Below are 21,096 nucleotides of genomic sequence, written 5' to 3'. Positions count from 1 at the left end.
GTCACAGCTAATCTGGGCATATGACTAGGACACCAATGGGAGTATGGGAAGTCCAGCATCCTGTGGACCCTTCAAATCTCACAAGGTCCTCCTCCAGCCAAAAGGGGTGGGCATTGGAGGAAAGACACTTGTCTAAGGACAAAGCTGATATCTCTCCTCCCAGACCCAGGAAAAGCCACACTCTCTCTAATTTCTGGAAATCCCCTCCCAATTTAATGGTCACATTTATACAACAAGCCTAAGTTTCCTCAGGCTATAGCGACAGGCCTCATGTCTGGAGTCACAGCACTTCATCTAATGGATTTCAAAGACTTTTTACATATATGCTGATGACATTTAATTGATCGAGCCATGTTCTCAGTTAAGATATCAGAGCTAAAATGGAGTGAAGTATTTTCAATCACCTTTATATCAGCATGCTACTTGTCACATAGTAAATGCTTAAAAAGTGGTTTTTTTTCATTCCTTCCTCCATTCATTGAAGTATAAGAAATCTATGTTAACCATGACTAATATGATGATATGTTTTGCTTGACTGCACATATATAACCTATATCAAATTTCTCTCTTTCTCAAGAGGGAGAGGGAGGTGCAAAGGGAGGAAGGGAAAGAATTTGGAACTCAAAATTCTAAAAAATGAATGTTAAATATTTTTATATGTAATTGAAAAAATAAAATATTTTATATGCAATATTATCCATGGGGGGATAGAGAAATGTTACTTCATTTGATCCTCACAAATCTGTGAGAGTGTAAACAATCAACACAAATTTAAGTGTCTACTGTAAGCAAGGGGCTATGCTAGGTGCTAGGGAATCAGAGATAAAAGTTAAATAGTTCCTGCCCTTGAGGAACTCATATTCCCTAAGGCAACTTGTAAACAGAGAAGCCAACGTGGGTTATATATTTGATATATGGACAATGAAGTACATGGGGAGAGAGGACGTCAACCACAGGGGGAATCAAGAACTGCTGATCCCTGAGAGAAGCTGAGGATTCTCAAAAGTAGAAGTGAGAAGGAAGGGCATTCCAGGCATTAAACATAGCTAGGGCAAAGGCACATAGGAGGCAGATGTAATATTGTTTGTGGGGAACCAAAAATAGGCCCACCTGAAGAGAAAATAAGGTAAGCGACAAGGAACAACAAACCAGGAAAGATATGTTGCCCCCAGATTGTAAATGACTTTATTTGCTAAATGCAGAAGTTTGTATTTTAGCCTAATGACAATGGGAAATTATTGAACATTCACAAGCTTAAAAGTGATAAAATCAGGGGGCAATCAGGAGGCACACTGGCCTTGGATTCAGGAGGACCTGAGGTTCAAATCCAGCCCCAGACATTTGACACTAGCTGTGTGACCCTGGGCAAGTCACTCACTGCCCTATGAAAAAAAAAAAAAAAAGGTGACAAGATCAGATTAAGTCCTGTAATTCCAGGGAGAAAATTTCTGAGAATTACACATACACAAGCACCCACATACACACACAGGGAAATAATGAATTGGGAACAGAAATATGTCACTATAACACATTAAACATACACTAGGCTTTGTCAGAAAACTCTTTAAAAATCGTTATTTTTTATATCACCTTCATTTCCAAAGATATACCACACTCCTCCCATAGCCAGACAACTATCCTTTGGAACAAAGAATAATGAGAAAGAGAAAGGAGTTTTACAAAGAATAGGGGGGAGAAGAAAGTAGTTCTGCAATGAACAAATTAGCTGAGTTTGATGTATATCTAATATTCCAAACCCAGTGTTCTCTCCTTTCCAATGCAGGAAGGGGGGTACATTTTTTTCACCTTGTCTTTAAAGTCAAAGTTGGCCATCATAATTAGAAAACATTCATTTTCTCTTCATTTGAAGGTGGGTTTTTTTTTGTCCTTTCCATTTACATTGTACATATTGTTCCCCAATTCTGCTTACTTCACTCTCCATCAGTTCATTTAACTTGCTTTGCTTCTCTGCATTCTTTATATTGATCATTTCTTTTTAACCATTAATATTCTATTGCATTCATTTACCACATCTTGCTTAGCCATTCTCTAATCAAAGGCCATTGGCTTTGTTTCCAATTCTTTGCTACCACAAGAAGAGCTGCTATGAGTATTTTGGTATATGTACATGAGACTTCTTTCTCTCTTTGACCTCCTTAGAGTATCTGCCTACTAGTGGGTTCTCTAAATCAAAGGTTGTAGAAATACTAGTCTGTCAAGAAACTCTTAAGCTTAGTCATGCCCCAAATTCTACAACTGCTTGAGCTTCCCTGGGCATTTGTTCTTCCCCTGAAGAAACTGGAGGCAAGTCAGAAACTTGACAATGAAGATGTATGATACTACCTTAAATCTGATTAGTGGTCACTTATCATACATATTCCACAGTGTTGGTATCAATGCATTGATAGGGGATTATAAGACTGAGACTAACAGATGAATGAATGGCTCATCAGTATTATTATAGGTAATTTCTATATGAAGAGTTACAATGGAGCAATGTAATCATAGGTCTAGACCAAAGGGCTAGTACTTGAGTACTCTGGTATAAAATACAGGAGGGATAGTAGTCAGTGGTAACCATTGGACAGAAAGGGATATTACATGGTTTTACAGTGTTATTTATTTTTAATATGTCCTAGTTTCATAGTTCTCCCTCCTTCTTGTGATTCATCCTTTGCTTATCTCCTTTCATATTCTCAGTCAGCTAGCTTAATATTTGAGCTCAATCACAGAATAGTGTAAGAGGCTGAAGGACATCAAAGATCATGTTGTGCAAACATGTACCAAACTCAAATAGAAATAGGGGCTACTTACGTAAGGATCCCTGCAAGCTGCATATTAGCTTAGAAAACCATTTATTAACACTGTCCAAATTTTATTGTAGTTTTATTTCCTTTGTCAAATATTGCCCAATTACATTTTAATCTGTTTCAGACCACACTCAGATAGTGCCGTGGGCTAGGAGTGGCCAATGAGCAATGTATGTGGACACCTTTACTGTAGTACAAGGTGTAGCACAACTCAGTTCTTTCTATAGTAGCGAGCTCTATAAAAGTGAGCCAGATTTTGAAGCTACCTCCCAGCCATTTGTAAACCATAGCTCCTGCACCATGGCCATTTTCCTCTTCCCCTTCTCACTGGAATTTAGCCTTGACCCCACCTGATCTAGTTTATTTACATGTGTTATCATCACTCATTAGAATGTTAGAATGTAAGTTCTTTGAAAGCAGGGACAATCTAGCTTTCTTGTATTTGGATTTTCAGTATTTAGCACAATGCCCAGCACATAGTAAGCATTTAAATGCTTTTTCTTTCACTCATTCCTTTATATTCAGCTTTCTTTGAAAAATCTCCAGGGAAAAAGAGCCTAACTATCTTCTGAGGCAGCCCATTGCATTTTTCAATAGTTTCATTTGAGGAAACTTTTATTCATGTCAAACCTAAATATGCCACTCTGAATTCCATTCATAGCTCCTAGGTCAGTCCTTTTGATCCTTTATTTTAATTTTATTTTTACCTTCACTCTAACCAGCAGAGATTGTCTGACTTTACATAGATGGCTAATTTTGCTTTCACTCCCATGCCAGCAATCTTTCACTCACTAAAATGTAGCTTTCAAACATATATCATATATATTATATGTGAATATGTGTATGTGTATATATTGTATATACTTGCATACGCTATACATAAGCATATACTTGAATATATAATTATATCACACTCTGTATAATATACACATATATAATATACATGTATGTGTATATATGTGTACATATGCATATCAATAGATAGATAGAGAAGGAGTTAGAGATAGATAGTTTGACTCTAAGTATGCCCAGCACATTCCACTTCTATTGGAAGAAAAGATTTGTGATATAAAGTTCTGAGACTCAATAGGCTACAAGCCTATGGCCTCTTATTGCTCAAACCTAAGGTATGCTTTCTAATATTGAGTAAAGTAAAAAAAGAGGATCCTAACATGATGGAATTTGAGCATTGAAAGAAACCTCAGAAGCCATCCAGTTCAACATCTGTCAGAAAAGACTCACCATGTCATAAGCCCTAGAAAGCAGCCATCCAATGCCTGCTTAAAGACCTCTAAAGAGGAACAACTCTCAACCTGTCAGAGTAGCCCATTCCAGCAACAATGGCAGCCCTCATTAGGAAGGGTTTTTTTTTGTTGTTGTTGTTGTTGTTTTTTCTCCTAACAAGCCTAAATTCACCTCTTTGGATCTCCCATCCATATTTTTCTGGTAATGCCACCCACTTAATCCAAAAGAACAAACTAACCCCCACTATCACATTATAGCCCTTTAAATGTTTAATGATTATGATCTTCCTCCCTTCCCGGTCCCTGAAAATCTTCTCTTCTCCAGGCTAAACACCATAAGTTCTTTCAATAGCTACTCATATAACATGGGTTATGTCCCACAAACATTCTAGCTGCCCTCCCCTAGATGTTCTCCAACTTACCAATGACCTTCTTAAACTCCAGAGATAAAGACAGTAACCCAGCTGTGCCCTGACCATGATAGAGTACATACTTTTCATCACCAATCTCTGTGACCACCTTGAATGAAGATGCCAAGTTTCAAAGTATATATGGATTTTGTTTCGGGGAATCTCTTCAAGCTCTTTCAAAAATCTCTCTACCTTTGTTTCCTTTATAATAGATGTTGACACATAAACTGTAATTATCTTCATGGTGGTCTTTTTGCTTATGTTTATCTTAAACAAAGAAAGACAAGATAACCAAGCATCCCATAAAATGATGCTTCTTGTTGCCTTTGGGTACATGATGAAATCAGCTCCAGTAAATCCTTTGTTTGCTTCTCCAAGGAGGAACTATGAGTCATCCTTCCATTCTGCTGCAAATTGCCTTTGGCCTTCTGGTTTCATTTATCATGAGAATATTAATCATCTTTTTTTTAATGTTTCATTTAACAAGCATTTATTTTATCTTCCCCTTTCTCCCCCTCACTCCCAAGAAGAAAAACAAAACCTTGAAACAAATAGGCAGAGTCAAGCAAAACAAATGTTCATATTGACCACATCCAAAAATATGTCTCGGTCTACATATTTAATCCATCTCTGTCAGAATGTAAAGAGAATTCTTTATCATCAGTCTTTATTATAAATCATCACATTTATCAGAGTTCGTAAGTCTTTTATTATTATTTTATACTATTGCTGTATATATGTATATGTGTGTGTGTGTATATATATATGTATATATATATATATATATATATATATATATATATATATATATATATATACACACAGCATGCTTAGAACACAGTAGTTGCTTTAGAAGTGATTTTAATAAGGCCAGCAGGTTGTGAATAAAAGGGTGGTCATATGGTTGTCTCTCTCAGACCAAAGACAATCATAGTGATGGGGGTGGGGTGGGGGGACTCACAGTTTATATACCCTTGAAACAGTAGGTGAGTCAATGGGGATAAGAGTTGACCCCTGAACAGAGAGATTGTCTCCACTCAGATCACCCCTAGCCTCAGGCTGTCAATTGAAAGACTGTACCTCCTCTTCAATGGGGGCACCCCAAGTGAGCCAGCCACCACCACCCTGAAGGAGCCTTTGGATAGCTAGAGGAAAGGATCTGTATCCACTCCAGCTTCACACAATGAGTTTCTCCACCTTAGATTAAATTCCTTGAATGGTTGGGTGGGTCTGACCAAGATGAGATAAATGAATGCAATCTTATTATCAGCAATGTCCTAAAAGGAAAACTGGACTAAGGCAGGACTTTGAGAGAAGGGGGAAAGCTTTTAATCTCCCCAAGATATTGGTTATTAAAATTATTTCTCACGAGTAGGTACTATTATTATCCCCATTTTACAAATGAATAAATAGAAGGTTAAGTGGCTTGCCCAGAGTCACACAGCTGGTAGGTGTCTGAGGCCAGATTTGAATTCCAGTCTTCCTGATTCTAGGTCCAGCATTCTATCATCCATGCCACCTAGCTGCCTCTAATAAGAGCTAACGTTTGCATAGCACTGCATAGTTTGCAAATTATCTTGTGTACTTTGTCTCATTTCAACTTCTGATCACCTTATATGATAATGCCTTTTATTATCCCTATTTTATTCCTGAAGGACCTGAGACTAAGAGAGTTTAATGATTTGTCCATGGCTTCACAAACTAATAAATGCTTGAGGCAGGCTTAAAGTCCAGATCTCCCTGACTCTATGTTCAGCCCTCTATCCGATTTACTTTATTGGTTATATATTTCCTAAGGATGCGGGGATTTGAGGCACTATTTTCCACTATTCAACTGCTTCAATAAGGAAGTAAATGGGGCCCACACAGGAATAAGACCCATTTTTTTCCTGTGTTTAAAGTATTACTGTGGCAAATAATTTACCACCTGTTGGCCAAACTACTAGTGTTGACGATACTTTCCACACTTGGCCTGGTCTTTTCCCATGGTGAGCAGAGCCCCAGAGATTCCCATAGAGTTAGTAGAGCTGAATCCATCCTGCTACTACAAAAATGTAGATAAGTAAATGGAATATTGGAAAGTAAGGGCTTGGCTTATCTTTTTGGTGAAAGCCACAGGACTGGAGAGTCTAAGTTATCTTCCTAAGGAGAACACTTTAATAGGTAAGGTGGGTTCAGGGGATGAAAAGTCTCAAACATGAGGCTGAAGAGTTCATACTTTCTCTAATGAGCAATAGACACCATATTTGATTTAATCTATTTTGATAGAATCATAGGCTCATAGACATAAAAGTGGAAGGGATTTCAGAGGTCCTTCAGTCTAAATCTTACATGATTCAAAATAAACACCTCCTTTATGAAGACCTCTATGAACCACCCCATCATCACTGCCACCACCATAGGCTAAAATTGTTCCTTCATTGAATTCTTCATGTGACTTTGTACTCCTCTTGGGGAGTTACTATGTTAAAGTTTTATATTCTAGTTTGTTTAGCTTTAGAACTGAAAGTGACCACAAAGATCGCCTAGTCTGAGCATTTCATTTGATCTATGAAAACTGAGACAGAGATGGTCTAGCGAAGGAAGCACATGGTTATTTTGAGGCAGAGCTCAGATCCAGAAATTCTAAATTTTTGCTATTACCACTACACCATCCTGTCTTAGCTTCTCTTCTAGATTGCAAATATAAATCCACTAAGGCGTTTGGACATCATTTTTATCTCTGTTTCTCCCAGCCTGTCACCTGGGCATTCTAAGCACTAAGTTAACATAAAGAGTGTAATGATTGGAATGACACCACTTGCTGGAGACTTACTGTATAAGAGCTCTGTCCATGAGGTGAAGGTCTTTGAGGGCAGGAAGTGATGTTTGCTAGTGGGAGGAAGAAGGGGGAGCCTGGCACTCTGAGTGGGGCTCTCTTTCCTGTGGACTCTGGCAGAGGGGGGAGCTAGAAATGCACTCTCCCTTTAATAGATAGATGAATGTAGGCCTTTCTCTTTCTCTTTACCAAATTCTTATTCTCCTTAATAAATGCTTAAAAGCCTAACTCTTGCTAAAGCTTATAATTTATTGGTGACCACTCATTAGATATTTTAGACAAACTAGCTAGAATTTTAGCTTTAACAAGAGAAAGTAGAGAGAGCATGCTTGGGTTCAAGAGACATGGCTTGGAGGTCTATTCCAATTATTCACTAGCCTTGGGCTTATTATTTCTTTGAACCTCAGTTTTGTTTTTTTGTTTTTGTTTTTGTTTTTTTGCAGGGCAATGAGGATTAAGTGACTTGCCCAGGGTCACACAGCTAGAAAGTGTCAAGTATCTGAGGCTGGATTTGAACTCAGGTACTCCTGAATCCAGGGCCGGTGCTTTACCACTGCGCCATCTAGCTGCCCCCTGTATTTTTTTTAGGAAATAGGAATAAAATCATTCATATACCTGGCAACTCAGTTGTTGCATTTCCATCTCTCTAACATCTCATATCTGTAGCTTCCTCTTCTCCATTTCCAAAGTCACTGGAAGAGATAGTGAAGCTGATAACTTTGAGCACCTCTGCTTCACTTAAATCCAATTCACATGAAAGTCAAGACATCACCATCATAATACCACACACTCTCTCTCTCATTAGGGTGATGGAGACATGCTTTGCTTTCCAGGGATGATTACACATGCTTAGGCCTGAGAACCCTGTCCTTTCTTCTACGACCCAGTTCTGAGCACTTTGCTGAGCTGGCTTTCTCCTCATATCCCCGGAACTCAGAGAGGCAATGATTGCTTCAGAGATGTTCCCAGACTCATCTTCCTGCCTGAATAACACCACAATAAATTCAGTTTGCTCACTCACAATGTAATTCCCACATTAGGGGGGAAAGTCATTTTCAACCCCAGGATTATTCTAAGTGTGGGTGTGAGGCAGGCTTTGTGGGCTTCCTTCCCCCCCAAGAGTGGCACAATGCTGATTGCCCCAAACAATGAGCTCATCCAGAATCTCAGCACAGTGGATGCCAGGTGAACAAATTGTCCTATTATTAGTTTTTTTCAGGCAGGAAATGCTTTTGTTCCCTTCCTTTCCATCTTAACACCAGCCATTGCAATGGATGTCAACTTTTGGAACATCATCCCCCATGAATATGGGAGGAATGTAAAAAGCTTTGGGGGCTGGATTTTGCATGGAACAATTAATTTTTGTAAGAAGAGATTTATCAGAGAAAAATTTTTCAGTATCAGCACACATTGAAGACTTGAGTTGGAGTCGTATTGATATAATCATAGAAAGCATCCATCAATCACAATGGAGCTTTTAATTCCAAAAAATAGACTCCCTAGATTTGGGCAATGATGCATCAGGGTTTTTATTTTTTTAAGTATTGTATTGTTTTTATTCTGAATATAACAGACACCAAATAAAATTAACATTTTCATATACATGGTAAAATCAAATAATTTTGACCATATACAAAACTACATTATATGTGGCATACTATTCTCTTTAAATATTTCAAACATTCATGTTACTTTCAAAGCATTCAGTTTTTCTGTGATTCTTTTGGGCCTTCTGTTCTCCTGTATGCTTCTAATCCTAATCATAATAGTTAGCATTTAGAGCATGTTTTAAGATTTGCAAAACCCTTTACATATTATTTAACTGCTAAACCACCTCTCTGAAGCATGCAGTGAATCATCATCCTCTAGAATTTATGCAGGATTTAAAGTTTGCAAACTGCTTTAGATATATTATTTCATTTAATCCTCACAACAACCTTGGTGAGGTAGGTACTATTATTATTTCCTTTTGACAGAGAAGGAAACTGAGACTTGAGTGAGGTTGAAAGGGATCTTGGACTATAAGCTGTTAGAACATAGAATGTTCAGAATATTGTTACAGTTGGAAAGGAACTTCTGATATAAGATGATAGAACATAGAGTGTTTGAAATTGGAGGAATTTTAGAATCTAGAATTTCCAAACCTATAAAAAGCATTACAAGAGCTAGGAGCAGACATTAAGGATCATCTGGCTCAGTCCCCTCATTTTACAAAAGAGTGAAGAAAGGCTTAGAGATATTTAATGACTTGTTCATGGTTACACAGGTTGTTAATGACTTACATACATTCTCTCTGCTTTCCTTCCATGGTTTCTTTGCTTTCCACTTTGCCATGCTTGTATTACAATTTTTTGGACATTGATGGTTTGCAGCTTTTGTCAGAGCAACCTAATTAAGGAAATTAGAAAAGGAATTATTGCCTGGTGAAAAAAATAATACTGATGGAGCCAAATTCTCAGAGAACAGAAGCTACTCGCAGAGAGTAAATTAGTTATTTGGGAGAGGGAGGTGCTACATTAAATCTATGTAATCACTTTAAGGCCAGCCTAATATCTAAACTGAAAATGTCCACCTCATTTTGACATATGGCCAATTCTCAATTATCTATTGCAATGAAGGACATAAATTACATGGATAATGAAGGGTCAGCATGAGAGGTAACAAGGAAATGTGAAAAGACTGCTGGACACAAAATCAGAGGAATTGGATTTGAATTCTGGTTCTTCCACTTTAACTAAATGGGTAACCTTGGACAAGTCACTTAACTTCTATGGACTTCCGGTTTGTAAAATAAGCAGATTGAACTCAGTGAACTCTGCAAACCTTTCCATCCCTAACATTCTACATTCCAAGGTTCCTCCCAGCTATGATATTATTTTCTCTAGCATTCAGTGTGCTAAGATCCCTTCCAGCTTTAACATTCTAGATTTCAGTGTTCTTTGCTCTTAAGTCTTTTCCAAATCTGGAATTCTATGTTCTAATATTCTATATCATAAGGCATATTCCACCTCTACCATCCTGTGTTCTAATATTCAATGTTCTGAGATTCCCTTTAGATCTAATAATATTTTATGATTTTCAACATGGTTCTCTATACTTTGGCTTCATGGAGAAAAAAGGTCATATCTAATGTCTGTGACCTTATAAATGCTTCATGGGTACTTAATTTTATCAATGAAGGTGTTTTCTTAACCACACAAGTCAGAACCTTTTCCCATCTTACAAAAACATCTTCATGAAAAAATGGCAGAATACAAGCAGAAACTCAGCTGAACTCTTCCTGCTTTCAAATTCCAGAGCTCCAAACAACTTTAAAATAAGACCTGAAATTTAATTTTGGAGTGGCAGAGGCAACAAAATGTCAGGGTGATACATTTTTTCCAGCCTAAGACAACTTAGAAGGTCAGCAGGAGAGGTCTGTGACACTGGGATGGGGATCGGCCCTGAGTGCAGTGCACACAGCAGTGCACCAGAAGCCAGCCTTGAAGACCACTGCAACAGTTTCAATACCAGCTTTGTATACTCTGAGCTGAAAAACTGTAATGGGGTTAGGCAAGTGGTCAGAAAGAAATTAACAGAGACCCTTTGCTGCCACTGGCTGCAGGGTCTTATTTCATTGCTTATACCCAATTCCAGGTTACAGTTTCAGGGCAAAAAAGGGCACTAGCACTTGTGGCCACAGGGGAGCAAAGTCCCTGGTCACAGTTCCTGGATGAAGAAGAGTACTTATGGTGTTCAGAAGGAAACAGGGTCTCAGGTCTAAAGCAAAAATAAGCACTAGTGCTTATGACTGCCAAAGAACAGGGGACCTAGTCACAGTTTCAGGGCCTGGAAGAGTGCTAGCACTTGGGGCTGCAGGGAAGCAAGATCCCTTCCTGGATAAAGACCAGAGCATAGGCCAGAAAGCAGTAACCACACATCTTCTTGGATCAAACCCCCATGAAAGCACCCAAAAAATTGCAAACTCTTAAAACTAGTTCTGAAAATAGCAGCATGAAAAACCTGAAGCTTGGGACAGGGCTCCCTCCACCCTAGAAGCAGAGTAAGTTAAAGCTCCATGAAACATCAAGAATCAATAAAACAAAGTCAAAAGAATGAAAAAAATAAAAGAAAATTTGAAATGTCTCATTAGAAAAACAAATAACCTGGAAAATATATTAAGAGATAATTTAAGAATTATTGCACTACCTGAAAGCCATCAATCCCCAAAAAGGCCTCTATAGCATATTGTTTAAAATTATCAAGGAAAGCTGACTTGCTATCCTAGAACCAGAGGGTAAAATAGAAATTGAAATAGTCCATTAATCATCTCCTGAAAGAGATCCCAATATGAGAACTCCCAGATAGCCAAATTCCAGAGCTCCCAGATCAAAGAAAAAATATTACAAGCAGTCAGAAACAAAGAATTCAAATGTCAGTGAGCCACAGTCAAGAAAACAAGAATTAACAGCTTTGACATTAGGGTTTGGAATATGTTACCCTGGAATGCAATGGAGCTAGGATTACAGCCAAGAATAACCTACCCATCAAAACCAAGTACAATCCTTCTGGAGGAAAATGGGTATATAATGAAATAGGGGACTTCAATCTTTCCTGATAAAAAGACTAGAGCTGAATATAAAATTTGACGTTCAGATACAAGATTCAAAAAAAGCATAAAAAAGGTACACATTAAAGGGGAATCATAAGGGATTCACTAAGGTTAAACTTTTAATATTCTTATATGGGAAGACAGTATGTATATCTCCTAAAACTTTATCATTATTAGGGCTGTTAGAAGGAGTATACATAGAGCATGCAGATATAAATTGACTTTTATAGGAGGATTGCAAAAAAATTGGGTGAGAAAGAGGGATGCACACGAGAAGGGGAAGAGAGAGGAAGAAAGGGGAAAATTATCTCATGTAAAAATGCACACGAAGAAAAATTTATACAGTGGAAGGGAAAATGGAGGGGTGGACAATTGAATACCACTATCATTGTAATTGGTTCAAAGAAATAATAATATACATACAAGGTTAGGTATAAGAATATCTCATGAAATTATACATGTTCTCTATGACACCAAACTTCTCAATACAACAAAATCCTCCCCCCCCCTTTTGTAATATCAGTGTTCTAGAAGGATCATTCTGGCTGTGAGTCATAAAATAGGTGTGGAAGAGTTAAAATCAGGTATCACTAAAAAAGTAATGGAAGGCAACATAGTAGATGCAAACAAACTATAGCACATGACAGAGGGAACTGTGACAAAGAATCAGAGTGAGTGTCATCAAAGATGAAGGACAGCCTGATCCACTGGTCTCCTTGTGATTGCAGAAGAAAGTGGGGAGGGCCCTCAGCACATCGGATGGAATGTTTTATGATGAACAGAGGGGAGGACATGAACAAAAGGTATATCAGATGGGCAAGCATGGATGGGCCTAGCTCTACCTTCTTCGAGTAAATTCTCACTGTCATAAGATCACAGATTGATTTGAGTGGCTACATGTCCATCTTTAACCAGTTCACCATGGATGGGCACTATACAAGGAGACATTTTTTGCCAATTCTAGCTTTGTATGGACAAAGCCTTGGCAGAACCATTACTAATTCCAAGGCTCAAGCCTCTTAAAATTGCTATATCAGGTGCTGAGCATTTTGAAAACATGGTGTTCTACAAACTCATTACTTCTAGGTAGCTGAAGAATTGTTATAGTCATTAGTGTTATTTATACATTCTGTTTTATCAAGTTGCTCTTAAAGCTGGATCAAGATTTTTAAAAATATGTTCTTGTCATATGAAACAAAAAGCATGGAGCCTAACCTTCTGCTGTTGACTAAAATCAGTATTGCACTTACCTTGAGGTCTTTGAAGAAGTTATTTTGCCAGGTCATTAGACATTTAATTTTTTTAAAAGCCCAGAAACTTCAACCTACAAATTCATTTCCTTATAGCCTGCCTGGGTTTATTATAGACAAGTTGGTTCTTCTCCTTTCTTTGGGGATCACTAGGGTCAGCTATTAAATCTATTCTCTAATTTACTTAACCTGATAGCTGCCTCAGAATAGAATACCCTGCTTCAAGTAGGGGCTGATGACTTCTAGACTCCCTTCCAGTGCTAAAATGATAAGAAAAAAACCATTTGACTGAACTCTGAGGATTTTCTCAAATTCCATTATCAATTACTAGAATCTTAGGATTATTTTGGCACTGGAAGGCACTGGAGATCATCAGCCCCTACTTAAAACATTAAAAAAAAATTAAAAGGAATCTCTCTTACTTGACAGGAAAGTAGGAGAGGAAGGGAATACAAAAAGGGAAAGCAGATTACTGAGGAGGAACTCGAGAGAGAAGGAAAGAGACAAAGTCAGACACAGACACAGAGAAAGAGAAAGAAGGAAAAACAGGGAAAAAACAGGATGGAGAGAAATACATAGTTAGTAAGCATAACTGAATTTTAATGGGATGGTCTCATCCATAAAATGGAAATAAATGGCAGAGTGGATTAGAAAATAGAATCTGACAATATGTTGTTTACAAGAAATAAACTTGAAACAAACAACAACAAAAAACCACACACACAGAGTGAAAATAAGGGGCTGGAGCAAAAATGTATTATGAGATTTAAAAAACTGATGTTTAAAAAAAAAAAAGCTTAGATAGCAATCGTGATCTCAGGCAAAACAAAAACAAAAATAGATCCAATTAAAAGACATAATCCGGTAAAGGAATGGTAGACAATGGAGTAATAACAATACTAAACATATATGCACCAAAGGGCATGTCATCCAAATTCTTAAATAAAGTTAAATGAGTTACAAGAGGAAATAGATAATAAAACTGTACTAGTGGGGGACTTCAACTTTCCCCTCTCAGAACTAGATAAAGTCTAGCCATAAAATAAATAAGGAAGAAATTAAGGAAATAAATAGAATTTTAGAAAAGTCAGATGATAGACCTCAGGGGAAAAATTTCAATGGGAATAAAAAGAGTATACATTTTCTTAATGGCACCTTTGCAAAAATTGACCATTTAATAAAGTATAAAAACCCCACAACAAAATGCAGGAAAGCAGCAATATTAAATACATCTTTTTCAGACCATAATGCAATAAAATTACATTCAATAAAGAGACATGGAAGCATAGATTAAAATTAATTGGAAAGTAAATAATTTAATCCTAAAAAATAAATGGATCAAAAAATAAATCATAGATACAATCAATAATTTCATTAGAGAATGACAACAATCAGAAAAAATACCAAAATGTGTGAGATGCCATCAAATCAGTACTTAGGGGAAAACTTATATCTCTGAATGGTTACATCTATAAAAAAGAAAGAACAGATCAATGATTTGGACATAGAACTAAAAAAAATTGAAATATAGTAAATGAAAAATCCCTAATTAAATACATAATAGGAAATTTTGAAAATCAAAGGCGATAGTAAAAAAATTGAAAGTAAGAAAACCATTGAACAAGTAAACAAAGCTAGGAGCTGGTTTTATGGGGGAAAATAAGATCAATAAATCATTGATTACTTTGATCTTAAAAAAGACAGAAGGGGCAACTAGGTGGGGCAGTGGATAAAGCACCAGCCCTGGATTCAGGAACACCTGAGTTCAAACCCAATCTCAGACAATTGGCACTTACTAGCTGTGTGACCATGGGAAAGTCACTTAACCCTCATTACCCCACAAAAAAATAAGTAATGAATATATATATATATATAACATATATATATAAAATCTCATTTTGAGGCAGCTAGGTGGTGCAGTGGATAGAGCACCAGCCCTAGAGTCAGGAGGACCTGAGTTCAAATACAACCTCAGACAATTGACACTTACTAGCTGTGTGACCCTGGGCAAGTCACTTAACCCCAATTGCCACCCCCCCAAAAACAAAAGCAAAACAAAAAAAAAAACAAAGAAAGAAAGACAAAAGAAAACCAAATTGCAGGAATCAAAGATGAAAAGAATGAATTCACCACCAATCAAGAGGAAATTAAAGAAATTATTAGGAGTGTTTTTGCCCAATAATATGCAATAAATCTGACAATCTAAGTGAAATGGATGAATATTTGCAAAAAAAATTGTTCAGATTAACAAAAGATGAAATAGAATACTAAATACCTACTTTAGAAAAAGAAATTGAACAAGTCATCAATGAGTTCCCTAAGAAAAAATCTCCAGGGCCAAATGTATTCACAAGTGAATCTAAAAGAGCAATTAATTCCATTACTGTAAAAACTATTTGGAAAAATGAGCAAAGGAGTCCTACTAAATTCCTTTTGTGAAACAAATATGATGCTAATACCTAAACTAGTAATAGTAAAAACAAAGAAAGAAAACTATAGGACAGTTTCTTTAATGAATATCAATGCAAAATTTTAAATAAAATACTAGCAAGGAGATTACAGTAACATATCACAAATATACATTACAACTAGCTGGAATTTATACCAGGAAAACAGAGCTGGTTTAATATTAGGAAAACTATCAGCAAAATTGACCATATCAATATACAAGAAAAATCATATAATTATCTCAATAGATGCAGAAAAGGATTTTTACAAAATGCAACACTCATTCTTATTTTTTAAAAATTACGAAGCATAGGACCAAATGGAGCTTTCCTTAAAATAAGTTATATCTATCTAAAACCATCAGCAAGCATTATCTGTAATGTGGATAAGGTAGAAGTCTCCTCAATAAGAAAAAGGGTGAAGCAAGGATGACCATTATCACGATTATTATTCAATATTTTACTAGAAATGTTAGCTATAGCAAAAAAAAGACAAGAAAAAATTGAAGGAATTCAAATATGCAATGAGGAAATGAAACTATCACTCTATGCAAATGAAATGATGGTATATTTAGAGAACTAATTGGAACAATTAACAACTCCAACAAAGTTACAAGATATATAATAAGCCCACATAAATCATCAGTATTTCTACATACTACCAACAAAGTCTAGCAGGAAGAAATAAAAAGTGAAATTCCATTTTAAATAAATGCAGACAGGGGGCAGCTAGGTGGCACAGTGGATAAAGTACCGGCCCTGGATTCCGGAGGACCTGAGTTCAAATCTGACCTCAGACACTTAACACTAATGAACTGTGTGACTCTGGGCAAGTCACTTAACCCTTATTGCCCTGCAAATAAACAAACAAATGAATGAATAAATAAATAAATAAATGGATGAATAGATGGATATATGGATGGATAGATAGATAGATAAATAGCTAGACAGATGAATTAATAAATAAATAAATAAATGCAGATAATATCAAATATTTGGGAATTTAGCTGCCAAGACACACCCAGAAACTATATAAACTCAATTACAAAACACTTTTCACACAAATACAGATTTAAACAATTGGAAAATATTAGTTATTCAAGGGTACGCCAAACCAATATAATAAAAATGACTAATCTACCAAAATTAATTTACTTATTCAGGTCCATACAAATTAAACTACCAGCTACAACTAGAAAAAATAATAAAATTCATCTGGAAGAACAAAAGCTTGAGAATATCAAGGCAATTAATGAAAAACAAATGTGAAGGAAGACAGCCTAGCAGTACCAGATCTCAAACTATATTACAAAGTAGTAATCACCAAAACAATCTAGTGCTGGACAAGGAATAGAATGGTGGATTAGTGGAATAGATTAGGAACACAATACACAGTGGTAAAGGACCATAATAATGTAGTGTCTGATAAACCCAAAGATTCAAGGTTTTGAGATAAGAACTCACTATTTGACAAAAACTGCTAGAAAAACTGGAAAACAGTTTGGCAGAAATGAGGTATAGACCAATATCTCATACCATACAGCAAGATAAGGTCAAAATGTATACATATTTTTTTAATTTATTATTTTTATTTTTAACATTCTTTTTTCCCTATCTTAATAGTATTTTATTTTTCTAGTTACATGTAAATATAGTTTTCAACACTTGTTTTTATAACATTTTGATTTCCAAATTTTTCTCCCTACCTCCCTTCTTTCCCTCTTCCCCAAGACATAAAGAAATCTGAAATAGGTTATATATGAAAATGTATATATAATTTATAAATAAATAGTGATATCATAAGAAAATTAGGGGAGCATGGAAGTTTTTTAACCTGTCAGATCTGTGGATAAGGGAAGAATTTATGATCAAACAAGAGATAGAGAGGATGACAGGAAGCAAAATGGATAATTGTAATTACATTAAATTTAAAAGATTTTACATAAACAAAAACAAAACAACCAAAATTAGAAGGAAAGCTGGAAACCAAGGGAAAAATTATAATAAATTTCTCTGATAAAGGACTCATTTTCAAATATATAGAAAACTAAGTCAAATTTATAAAAATATGAGTCATTCCCCAATTGATAGTCAAAGGATATGGATAAGCAGTTTTCAAGGAAATCAAAGCTATCTATAGTCATATTTTAAAATGTCCTAACTCTCCAATGATTAGAGAAATGCACATTAAAACAACTCTGAGGTACTACCTCATACTTATCACATTGGCTAATATGACAGAAAAGAAAAATTCAAATGTTGGAGAGTATGTGGGGGGAAAATGGAACACTAATGTATTGCCAGTGGATTTGTACACTGATCTAACCATTCTGGAGAACAATTTGGAACTATAGCCAATGAGGTATAAAACGGAATATCTTTTGAACCAGAAATATCACTACTAGCTCTGTATCCCGAAGAGATCAAAGGAAAAGGACTTATATGTACAAAAATATTTATAGCAGCTCTTTTTGTGCTGACAAAGAATTGGAAATTGAGGGCATACCCATCAACTGGGAAATGGCTGAACAAGTTGTGGTATCTAATTGTTATGAAATACTATTGTACTATTAAAATGATGAGCAGGATGGTTTCAAAAAAGCCTTAGATGAAGTAATGCAGAGTAAAGTGAGCAGAACCAGGAGAACTCTGTATGTAGTAACAATAATATTGCATGATGATCATCTGTATATGACTTAGCCATTCTGGTCAATATAATGACCCAAGACAATTCTGAAAGACTTATGATGGCAAATGATATCCACCTCTGGAGAAAGAACTAGTGGACTCTGAGTACAGATTGAAATATGTTGTGTTGTTTTTTTTTTTTAACTTTCTTTATTTTTCTTGGGTTTTTTTTTTTTTGCAACATGTCTAATATGGAAATACGTTTTGCATCATTTCACATGTATAATTGAAATCACACGTCTTGCTTTCTCAATGAATGAAGGAGTGGTAGAAGGGAAGGAGAGTTTTGGGAACAGAAAATTTTTAAAAGACTAAAAATAAATAAATATTTTTAAATGAACATCTTCATGAGTTATGTGGCTGGAAGGAGTCACCAGCTGGTGGTCTCCCTTCTAGGGAGGATTAGTCACTCATCTATTATAACATCCTTCCCCAAAGCAAGAGCACTGACCACCTTTTTGACAGTGTCTTTGGAGAGAAGAGTTTAGAAATAAGAAAGGGAGAAGGAATAACTTAGATGGAAAATGGGAGCATGTCTCAATGTAAGTGGTCCATCATATAAAGAAGCCCCAAATATGTGGCAAAATCCAATGGAAAGAAGTGTGTCATTCTGTTGACTCTCTCTCTCTCTATATATATAGATATAGATAATGTATATATATGCACATATACACACATATATTACATACATATATATTACATACATACATATATACACACACACGCACACGTATATATATATTCATGTGACCCTATTAGGGAATAATTTACTGCCGGTAGTTCTTTCATAACATAAACAAAGTCATGAATAAACTTTGTAAAGTGCCATTTCCTGTTCCCTTCTCCAGATACTCCCAGACCAATTTTATTTGGTCAGAGGATCTCAGAATTGGGAGGGACCCCAGAGGCCATCAAATACAACCCATCCCTGAACAAGATCACTCTCTATGGTGCAGCTAGGTGGCACAGTGGATAAAGCACCAGCCCTGGAGTCAGAAGGACCTGAGTTCAAATCCGGCCTCAGACACTTGACTCTTACTAACTGTGTGGCCCTGGGCAAGTCACTTAACCCCAATTGTGTCTCTCTCTCTCCCTCTCTCTCTCTCTCTCTCTCTCTCTCTCTCTCTCTCTCTCTCTCTCTCTCTCTCACACACACACACACACACCAAAAAAAAGATCACTCCCAATAATTTTCCTGACCATGGTTATTCAGGTTTTTCTGGAGGACTTTCATTTCACTACTTCCTCAGATCTATTATTATTATTATTATTATTATTATTATTATTTGGAAGGCAATGGGGGTTCAGTGACCCTCCCAAATAGCTAGTGTCAAGTGTCTGAGATCAGAACTCAGGTCCTCCTGAATCCAGGGTCAGTGCTCTATCCACTGTGCCACCTAGCTGCCCTCTCCTCAGAACCATTATAGGAGAATACTAATTATTAGGAACATCTAGAAAATCTTTGGGTATGTGGTTAATTCTTGGTGAGCTGAAATGGAAAGGAATCTTTACTCACAGATCTTTTTTTTTCCTTTTCCCTATCCTTCTTCAGTGTCCTTATTGGCTTTCACCATTATCTAGAGGTCAGCTTCCTTTAAGCAGTCTTTTCTTGCTCTTCTACCTTCTCTCTAGTGTGCCAAAAACCTCTTCTCCAAATCCCAAATTGTCCCACTGGTTGTTCCTTGTACATGACATTACGAATGAAATCCACTTAGGGTTAGTTTAAGTGTAATTATGTTATCTTGTGGCTGCTCTACCATCCTGATCCCTTGGCACAGGTTGCCTTCCTCACTTGGACTTCTTAAAAACTGGAGCTCCCTTCAAGGTTAAGGTTAGATGCCATGTCCTACATGAAACCTATCCTGATTCCCCCCCACACACACACACACACACATCAGTTACTAATGACTGCCCCCCCCCAGCAAATGATTGTGTACTTATATAACATCCCCAAAGGGATGAATAGTGAAGGGGCTCTGCAGAAGAGATGCTGTTAATCTCCTGCTGCTTCCTGTCTGCTATAAGTTCACTTTTCTTTGGCTGCTGAACTGAAACTTCATGTCCGTAATAAAAGAATGTTCTCTAGCCACCACTTTCTGTCCAGCTGAACTCAAGAAATATGTGCCATTCTTTGAGCTAGGGAAGGAAGTTGAGAAGCTGGATGTCCTTCCCACCATGGGGCCTGGTTGGTGATCAAATGGTATGGATAGGCAGCTTTCTGATTGTGTCTTTCCTTCTCTTTAGAGTCATATAAGATCCTAAAATGTGGTTCCAGCTTCACGGGAACCTGAACAGCTGCAGGATACCTAACCAGGTACAGCAGCAGACTGTCTAAGAGGGAGATAGTGGCACACAGAGGGAGAGAGTCTGCTGGAAAGCAAATATCCCACAAGGCATGGATCAGGCTGCCTTCTGGGGAGGTGAAATGCAAAGTAACCAATGAGCAGTCAGATTGGCAATGAAGTCATGAGCCTTATGTCCTCGTCTCTCAACTACTACTGTCATCATTCTATAATTCTTCTCCTTAGCATTCTCTTTCCTGTGTGGGAATAAGACTATTTGTCCATACCTGAGTCATGCCTACACTCTGGGGACCTTTTACAAATTTATTCCCCTTTCTCCTTCTTGTCAGAAACGACCCCTTAGACTATAGTCACAAGTCAATTTTTTCCCCTTAGGACTTAAGGTGGCAATGGACTTGAAATATTGGAAATCTAGTCCCCTATTGAGGAGTCAGACCACCCTGAAGCAATGAACTCAGGGAAAACCTCAAGGGCAGGCAAATGTGGGGATCAACAGCCCCGGTGGCTTCAACTGCCCTGTGCCCTGTGAGACCCC

The sequence above is a fragment of the Dromiciops gliroides genome, chromosome 4, assembly GCF_019393635.1.
Source record: "Dromiciops gliroides isolate mDroGli1 chromosome 4, mDroGli1.pri, whole genome shotgun sequence".
NCBI lineage: Eukaryota > Metazoa > Chordata > Mammalia > Microbiotheria > Microbiotheriidae > Dromiciops > Dromiciops gliroides.
Note: the sequence above shows the minus strand (reverse complement) of the source record.